Here is a 10,018-nt window from a genome sequence, read left to right as displayed (position 1 = left end):
CTGCGATTCTCACAATTCTGATGTGGACATGCATACATAATTGTAGATGATTTTTACTCGTATCACGAGAAAATATATTTATGATTATGTGCACATCCTACGTCAGATTTGTAAGAATCACAGTAAATTATTTTTCAAAAAATAATAAATATTTTAAGTAATAAAATGAATCATTATTTCACTAAACCCACTTGACCCAGGATTTTTGATAGTAAGGGCATTTATTGATAATTTTTCGTGCGGACAAATATATCCTCAACCTTAAGTTATATAATTAAAGTCATGCTGGGGTGACACAAAGCATTTACTATGATTCTCACAATTCTAACATGGACATGCATACATAATTATTGATGATTTTTACTCGTATCGCGAGGAAACACATATATAGTTATGTGCACATCCCACGTCAGATTTGTGAAAATCGTAGTAAATACTTTGTGTCGTTTCAACATTTTCCCTGTAATTAATAAGAAGCACTAGCAAACATGAATTACCTTTCAATTCAAGTTAGACACTAAGAGTAATAGGATACACCTTTGATTTTGTGTAACCAACCTTAAATGGCATAGCCACAACAAGAATTGAACAAAATTGAGGGTGTAATAAATAAAAAGGTAGGAAATGAATAATGAACACTTCATGAACATCTATTAACTACGAGAGTGAGAGGAGAGAATATACTTCATAAGCCCTCAATGCCTCATCCTATTTTCCTTCTTTGTCGGTATTAAATTCAATAAAATATATGTAGTGGTCACCTTTCCTATATTTATATAACCAAAAATCCAAGATAGAAACTCAACATTTTTTTTTCTTTCTAAATGAGGATATATATATGTAGGTCAGGTTCGGGAGCCAACAACTTTGTCCTATGTGACTTAAAAGTTTTGGATTGAGTTAATTTTTTATGAGATTGGTCTCTATGGTGAGGAGATCATCCTCACCTAAAATTAGTCAAATCTGAAATTTCTAAAGCCATCAAAAGTGGTTTACAAATTTTCATTAAATAATCAATAATTTACAATTCTAAACCACTTTTAATGGACTTAGAAATTTCAGATTCGACTGATTTTTGGTGAGGATGATATTTTCCTCACAAAAAATTAGTTCAATCCGAAACTTTTAAGCCACATAGGATAAACGTGTTGTCTCCCTAATGTTGGCTCCTGAAACTATGTATATATTAAAAAGAAAAAGAAAAAGAAAAGAGTTTATAGATCTATTTAATGGAGCATCGGACTAGTTATGTAATATTTTTGTAAAACAATCCTTGTTATATTAAAAATAACTCTGCAATATAAAATGTTGATACTATGTCATGGAAGATCGTCGATAAAACATATACTAATGACACAGATTATAGTAGAAAATGGTCAAGATGTCATTGTAAATTTTAGAAAGTTCATCTTCTATCTTTCCACGGTGTGTGCCATGAGATTAGAGGGCACAAATAACATTTTCATTGCCCACAAAGAACAGGCTCCTTTCATCAAAAGAGGGATCATTATCAAGTTTTGTAATTTTCTATGCATTCTACTTCACCATATTTCCTTCATATTCTTGACTACTAAGAATATATTAATTTGAAGGTTTCTTGATGATCTACTAACAAAAAAAAAATTAGATTTTTAATTTACTCTATTATCTCAAATAGCATCATTTTCATATGAAAACTTATTTTTACCATGAAACAAAGAGTAGAATCTTTATGTATTGAATATGACCATTATATAACTTCTACAAATGAAACTTATCTTACAAAATGTATGGTAAATCAACTACAAATGAGACTCTCATGAAAATTTTATAGTAACTAAAACAATCATAAGCTTAGTATGAATAGATCACATTATTTATATATGAATGGAGATAAAAATTAGCAATGGGAAGATAATTATTGTTGTATTGTTTATAACTATTTTATAAAGGGCCAGTTCAACCATAAGGCAATTTAGGTCGTTGATTAAGGCTCTGGTTGAGAGAAAATCTTTATTTTTAAGAGAATTGCAACTCCCTTTCTAAAGACATGATGTCAAGGCTTTATGAAGCCATGAGTTACAGTAAATTAATAAATAAAAATGTAAGAAAAAGATATTACATGATACACACTTCACACAACTACCAATACGAAACCGTTGAATCGTTACTAGCTTGATATTCACTCGCCAAATGAAGAACCATTTTTGCATTACCTCTTGTAGAAAATCCAAATCGTATACCTCTTTAAAAACTAGATTGATTTTTCATTTATCGCATATTTAATAATTAATTAAATTCAAATTTATTTTTATTTGGATAGTGTTAAAGGCACTCCAATTATTACCATGGGCATTCCACACCATAAGCAGTTGTTTTTGTCTTATATGGGTTAAAAGTTTTGAAATGAGCTAATGTTTTGTGAGGATGATCTCTATAAAGAGGAATGTTGTGTTTGTGAACACCTTTGTGAAGCTCACTTAGTAATTTGATCAAATACCTATTGGGTATTTCACAAAACACTTTGTATGCCACACATTCCAAGACCTTATTTGATAATGACAATGAAGAATGAACTTAACTAATAATAGAAAATACAAAGAAGATAACACAACCACACAAATAAAGAATAAGAACACAATACTCACAACACGAGATTTTACTTAATTCACCCAAAGTTTACGGCCATTGAGGTATGAGCATTGAAGCACAATTTCACTATGAAGAAAATGAGGTAAATCAATACAAAGAGTTACCTTTATCACTTAGCTTCATCTTCTTTTAGATCTTAAAATTCTCAAACCTTTCAACATTTTCATCTCTAGGTTTTCTTTATTTCTCTACTCTCTTTTCTAGAAAAGACTTACACTTAGAATTACAATAAAAGAAAATAAAAAAATTAAAAAAAAATCTTTTAGAAGCACCACATAAGTGGTTCACTTACATAAGTTACATGTCAAACCTAAATTACCTTAGACCGACCCAAAAAACACATATAATTAGATCAGACCTAATTGATTTTGAGCCATAACTTCAATAATCTTCACCTTGGCGAAAAAACTCTTCAACCCATGAAAATGCTGGAACTTCGATGCATTTATAACATCTCTACATTGATGACAAATCTCTCATCTTCAAACAGCTCAAGTTGGGAGGTGCCCTCCAATCACAACAAACAATGCGATTAAACAAGTTAAATCAATGCTCAAACGTGTCCCTTGTAATCGGCTTAGTTAGAAAATCCGAAGCATTTTCATCCGTGTGAACTTTTTCAACATGGATTCCCCTCGAGTTGACCAAATCTCAAATCCAATGAAATTTAACATTAATATGTTTCGTTTTAGCCTGAAACACTTGGTTATTGGCAAGGCAAATAACACTTTGGCTATCACATTTGAGTTTTACTGAGTCTTACTTCAATTCCAACTTGTTTACTAACCCACTCAACCATATAGTCTCCTTAAATGCTTCTGCTATAGTCATATACTCCACTTCGATAGTATACAATGCACTTGTAGTTTATAGCATTAATCTCCAAGAAATCAGACCACTTCTCAATGTGAAGACATAGCCCGTAATGGATATCCTCTTGTCAAAATCTCCAACATAATCGACATCTTCTTTCTATCTATATCCTTTAACAACTAAACATGCTTTAAACTTTTCAATTGAAGAATTATTTTTTCTTAATTTTTTTTAAATATCCATCTACAACCTATACTCTTAGATCTTTTTAGTATATTTACAAAATTCTAAGTGTTATTTACCATAATAGATCACATTTCATCATCAATGACTTCCTTCCAAAAAATATTATCTCAAGATCTCATTGCATCATCATAGGTTATAAGATCATCTTCAATATTCAAATATACATAATATTTCATAGTTTCATTCATTCTATCTCCTTCTAAAAGATAATTATAATAATCTTTACTAAGATTAGTTTTATTAACGCTTACTCCTCTTAGCTTCTATATTAATTTCATTATCATTAAATGATATATCAATTTTTTTAAATTTAAAAAATATATTTTATCTTTACTAGGTTCATTATCATTTTTATTAGTCAAGTAATTAGGTAATATATTAAAAGAAGTTTCATATAATATAGCATCTCTTGATTCAATAATCACATCTTTATCATTATGTTCCATTACTAAAAACCTATACATTTTATTATTTTTAATATAGCCAATAAATGCACATTCAACGACTTTTAATCCTAGTCTAAGTCTTTTACGATCAATTAATTTAATTAATACTTTACACCACCGCACTTTTAAATAATTTAAATTAGATTTTCTACCTTTCTAATATTCATATAAAGTAATATTTGAATTCTTATATAGTTTTTTATTTAATACGTGTAGTTAAAAAAATTTATCTCCAAACTTAATATTTTAATTTGAATTTACTAACATATCATTTATCATATCTTTAAATATCTTTCACTACTCCGTTTTGTTGTGGACTATAAGGAATCATTTCTTCATGTTTAATTTCATGAATTTCATAAAATTTTGATAATTCATTTGAGTGATATTATCCACCTCTATCAGATCTTGAAGTTTAATATTTTTATTTAATTGATTTTCAACTAGTATCTTATACATTTTATTTTATTTTAAAATTTCATCTTTTATTTTTAATAAATATACTTGAATATACTTAGAATGATCACCTATAAAAGTTACAAAATAATTTTTTCTTCATCTACTTAGCATATTACTAAAATCATAAATATCATTATGAATTAAATCTAATAAACAATAATTTCTTATTGTACTAGGAAAATAAACAACACATTTATTGTCATTTAAAAATCTATGATCAGGAATTAGTCCTAAATTAGTCATGAACTTCATAGATTTATAATTAACATGTCTAAATCTATTATTCCACAAATTAATTACACAAATCGAGTAAGAAGAAGAAGAATTTTCATTCATTACATTCAATTTAAACATTCTTTTGAACAACATAATATTTTTCAATAAATACATAATTCTTGGATAAAATAAATTTATCCGATTTAAACACTAGTTTAAAATCATGCTTAACAAGTAAGCCAACTAATACAAGCTTTTTCCAAATTTTCAATACATGAAGAACATCAACTAATGTGACAGTTTTTTTGAAAGTCAATTGTAAATTGATCTTCCCTTGCCCTGTGGTTTTTGTTGTTGATGAATTATCTATGTAGAGATTTGGATCATTATTGATTTTTTCATAAAATGAAAAATATGTCTAGTGGCTCCGATATCAACCCACCACTCTTTGTCATCTTCGATCATGTTGATTTTTGAAATTACCGTTACAAGCTTTTGTTCTATTATGTTTACTTATTTTTTAAATTTTTTGAAATGGTAACAATCCTATTCGAAACAATTAGGTTTCCCATAGTGATAGCATGCACATTTCTTATTATTTTTTTGTGTTCTTTTTGTGCTCATTGGATTGGAGATTTATGAACTTTCGCTTCTTTGTTTGTTATATCTTGACCTTTGATTCAATTAGATTAACTTTGGATGACATTTCGATTTGATTTACTTGTTTATCTCTTAATAGAGACTCTTCTTCAATTCTAAGATGTTGAAAAAGTTATTCCATGATTTCCTTCTTTTTACTATGTTTGAGAGACTTACAGTAATCATTTACAAATGTAGCCAACTTGGCGATTACTGAATTACAAGAAAATCTTCATCAAAATGAGATGCTTCGGCAATCATATAATGTATGATTACTGAAACCCATAAACTTGTCCAATAATAGGTGTATTATCAATCATTTTGAAATTAAAAAAATTGACTTGCTATGTAAGAGTGATATCTGGGATCCTTGGTTTTGTATTTCTTTTCAAGTGCATCACAAAATTCTTTAGTCGATTTGATTGATTGATAGATATTAAATAATAAATCTGATAAAGCATTTAGAATGTATCATCTACATGTGCATTTACTTCTTATTTTTATTTTCACCGAACTTCATCAATGATAATTTTTTTTAACAAGCTATTTTTAATTTTTTAGTATAAGAAGGGGTTTGATGGGTATAAATCTGAGACCTTGAGAACATCTTCCCAAAGTCTTACCACTTAGCTAAGTGGTCATTCTTTCCATCAATGATAGTGAAATCGCCTCGACCCACTTTCCACTAAATAATGGATAAGGTTCGATTGATAAATTAGGGATTTTTAGAGAATAGGAAGTCATTACCTAATTTAGGACTACGAAACATAGATAATTCCAAAATAGATCGGGTTAGTCCATGAGTGAAAGAAATAGGTAAGGGTCAGATTACGGGTTGCGGAAGGTGTTAGGCACCCAACCCATCCGATTGATATGATCGGTATCTACTACGACCTAAACTATCCTATGGTCAACAAGTGAAAAAACTAAGGTCAAACTAGGGTCCCATCATCATCAATTTATATCAAAGGTGTTAACACAAATCTCATACTTAAAATTTTTCCAAATATTACATGATTTTAAAAAAGTCACCAAATCAATGAAAAATTCGAATTTATATGAATCTTCAAATTCATGTAAACTATGATTTTTTCAAACTTATCTTTATCACGTGACTTCTTCGAATTTCATATAGTGAAATCATACAGTTGATAAGCTTACATGGCATCAAAAATTAGTGGATCAATTCAGTCACATTTTGAAAAATATGAAATCAATTTTTAATGTCATATGCACAAAAATCAGTGAATCAACTCAACGATTTTAATAAATGAAATTTGATTTTTTAAAATCACCATATGTGTCATTTTCATCTTAAAAAATATGAAATCAATTTTTAATGTCACGTACATTAAAATCAGTGAGCTAATTCAACAATTTTAATCAATGAAATTTGATTTTTTAAATCACCATGTGCATCAAAATCAGTGAGTTAATCCCACACGTTTTTAATCAAAGAAGTTTGATTTTTTTGAATAGTCACGTGCATCCAAATCCAGTGAGTTAATCCCACATATTTCCAATCAAAGAGAATTGATCCGATAATATTAACAATCAATCAAATGATCCGATAACATCATAAAATCAACGAGTATAAATTATCAATCAATGAGTTGATTCATTAACATCACAAAATCAATGAGTCGATCCAATTAAACTATCAATCAATGAGTTGGCTCTCTAATTTTGTATAAAAATTAACTCGATCGATCTATTAACATTAAAAATCAATGAATCGATCCACTAATTTCAAAAACTCAAAGATTGCTATTAGTGCCACGTACACCAAACAATCGGTGAATCAAATCAGATACATAAAAAAAATACAAAACCAAGAATCAATAAAAATAAAAAAAGATTACCTTCACTGAATAATTTTAAATACTTGGATTCATTCAAAAAAGAATTTGAAATAGCTTATGATTAGTGTCGTGCGGGTCATTGTGATTGCGAATTATACGAGGAAAGAAAAAAAAATGCGATGTGACTGTGGTTATTACTGTTGTTATGACTGTTGGTACTTGGTGAAAAGTGAAGAGAACGAAGAGAGTGAGAGAGAAGACCAAGAGTAGAGAGAGTGAGAGAGACGTTGGAAAAGAAATAGTATCACTGCTGGTTTTAATGGTGATGGGTCCAACAGTATCGTGGTTGGAGATGACTATAAAAATGTGATAAATACGATTATAAAATTGCGATAAATATGACTATAAATTCATGACGAATGTGACTGTAAAATTTAATGGTAGATGTGATATTTAATACTGTAAAAAAAACGTGATCCATGAGACTGTTTGGTAGCCATGGAGATGAAGAAAAGTTGCAACCTATGAAGGAAATGAGGTGCTGGTTTTTTTTCTTTGAGAAGAAGAAGGGAGATGGTATAGTTGTTGTCCAACGTGAGAGAGAGGAGTGCAGACCCAAAGAAAAAGTCTTTTGAAACGTTTTTTAGCAGGGAGTTAGGGAGATGAAAGTGTAGCCAAGATATGATTGCAATAGAGACAATGTTTCTTCTCTTCTCCCTAACCTTCCTCCTCTCTTTTTTTTTTTTTTTTCTTGAACGAAGGATAGCCATGAGTTTATAGAGAGAGTGAAAATGTGGGGAGAAGGGAGGGAGTTCTGGAGAGAGGGTTAAGGACGTGGAGAAGGTGGAGAATGTGAGGTGTTAAGAAGTGGCTACTGTGAATAAGACAAATAAATGTTTTTTTTTTTCTCATTTCTTTCTTTTTTTTTCTTTCTTCTTGTTGATGATTTAGAGAAGGAGCATGAATGGAGAACGTGAGAAAGAGTGAAGGAGAGGGAACTGAGGATGTGGGGAAGAAAGATAGTCATTCTCGTTGGAGAAAAAGAAGTGGGAGGGATGTGGGTCTGCCCACGTTTTTTTTTTTTTTTGGAGAATGGAGGGGGGGTGGTGATCCCACGCTACTATCCTTAATGGTCTCTCATGAATAAATCAATTTTAATCTTGAATTCGATTGGTCAATTTTAATCTTGAAATTTGATTGATTAATTTTAATTTTGAATTTGTTTGATTAATTTTAATTTTAAATTCGATTAGTCGATTTTAATTTTGAGTTTGGTTGATCGATTTTAATCTTGAAATTTGATTGATCGATTTTTTAATTTTGAATTTGATTGATCGATTTTATTCTTAAATTCGATTGATCAATTTTTCATTGGATATGGTTGATCGATTTTAATTTTAAATTCGATTGGTCGATTTAATTTTGAATTTGGTCGAGCGATTTTAATCTTAAATTCGATTGTTAATTTTAATTTTGAATTTGGTTAATCGATTTTAATCTTGAAATTTGATTGATTGATTTTAATTTTGAATTTGATTGATCGATTTTAATCTTAAATTCGATTGGTCGATTTTTTATTGGATTTGATTGATTTTAAAATTTTAATTCGATTTGGCATTTTAATTGGTTGAGTTATTAAATTTGATTTGGATTAAATTCAATTGTTTGGTTCGATTTTCAATTTGATCGGTTAATTTTTAATTTTAATTGTTTTTAACTTTAGTTTGATTAATTTTACTTGTTTAATTTTAATTTCATTTCGAATTTGATTTGTTTAGTTTTCAATTTGAATTTTGAATGGGTTGATTTTAATTTGGAATTGATTTTAAATTTTAATTGGTCGGTTCATTTTTAATTTTGAATATTAATTGCATTTTGAATTTTTATTAGATTTTCAATTTGATTTTGATTTTTTATTTTTTATCATGGTTTCCTAAGAATTTAGTTTCCAGGTCAAAGTTGGACATTGAGGGGCATTTTTTGTCATTTTTGTTGAATTTTTCTATTTTCGTCGATTTAGGTCCTGTTAGACTTAAAATTTTATTTTGAATGCAATGGAGGTGTTTTCGAGTTTTTTTGGAGGTCTAAAATTTATAAAGGGTATTTTCGTCATTTTGATGATTTTTGCATATTTTTACGAATTTTAGCGTGAGATTTTTTCAATCTCTACGTGATTATTTCTAAGTCTCAAAGTCGTATTTTCCTAATGTAGCGAGGTCTCTAAGATATCGAATTATATAGCGAACTTAAGCTTACGTGCTTGATAAATTGGTTTGTAAGGTGTAGCGTTCTTAAGCGTGTGTAAATTTCTATGTCAAGTCGTGACGAGTAGGGGGATAGAAAGAAGGAAAATACTAGAAACGGAAGGAATCAAGAACAGTACTCATAAGCCTTTGAGTTCTTTGCACTATTCATTAGGAATCCACGGCAATCAGGTGACGAATTATCGAATTAGGCAGATGCAAAAATAGGGTGTCTAGAGGTAGATGAATCATTCATAATTGGAATTGATGAAGTGAGAACATACACCACTTTTAATATGGTCAATAGGAAATGAAATTTTAGTTAACATCACTTGAAATTGGGGACATTCAAATTGTTCAATTTGGAGTATTAGTTGGACATTGGTGAAGGTGGAAGATAAGCCATAATATTGATTTAAAATTGTTGGAGAAATTTAAAAATTAAAAAGAAAATAGATGAGAAAATTCGATCTGAGGCACAAGAAATATTGTTATCTTTAAACCAATATTTGCTCCCACAATG

The sequence above is a fragment of the Akebia trifoliata genome, chromosome 12, assembly GCF_017979445.1.
Source record: "Akebia trifoliata isolate Shusen 1 chromosome 12, ASM1797944v1, whole genome shotgun sequence".
NCBI lineage: Eukaryota > Viridiplantae > Streptophyta > Magnoliopsida > Ranunculales > Lardizabalaceae > Akebia > Akebia trifoliata.
The sequence above is the reverse complement of the archived record's forward strand: the minus strand, read 5'-3'. Positions refer to the sequence as shown.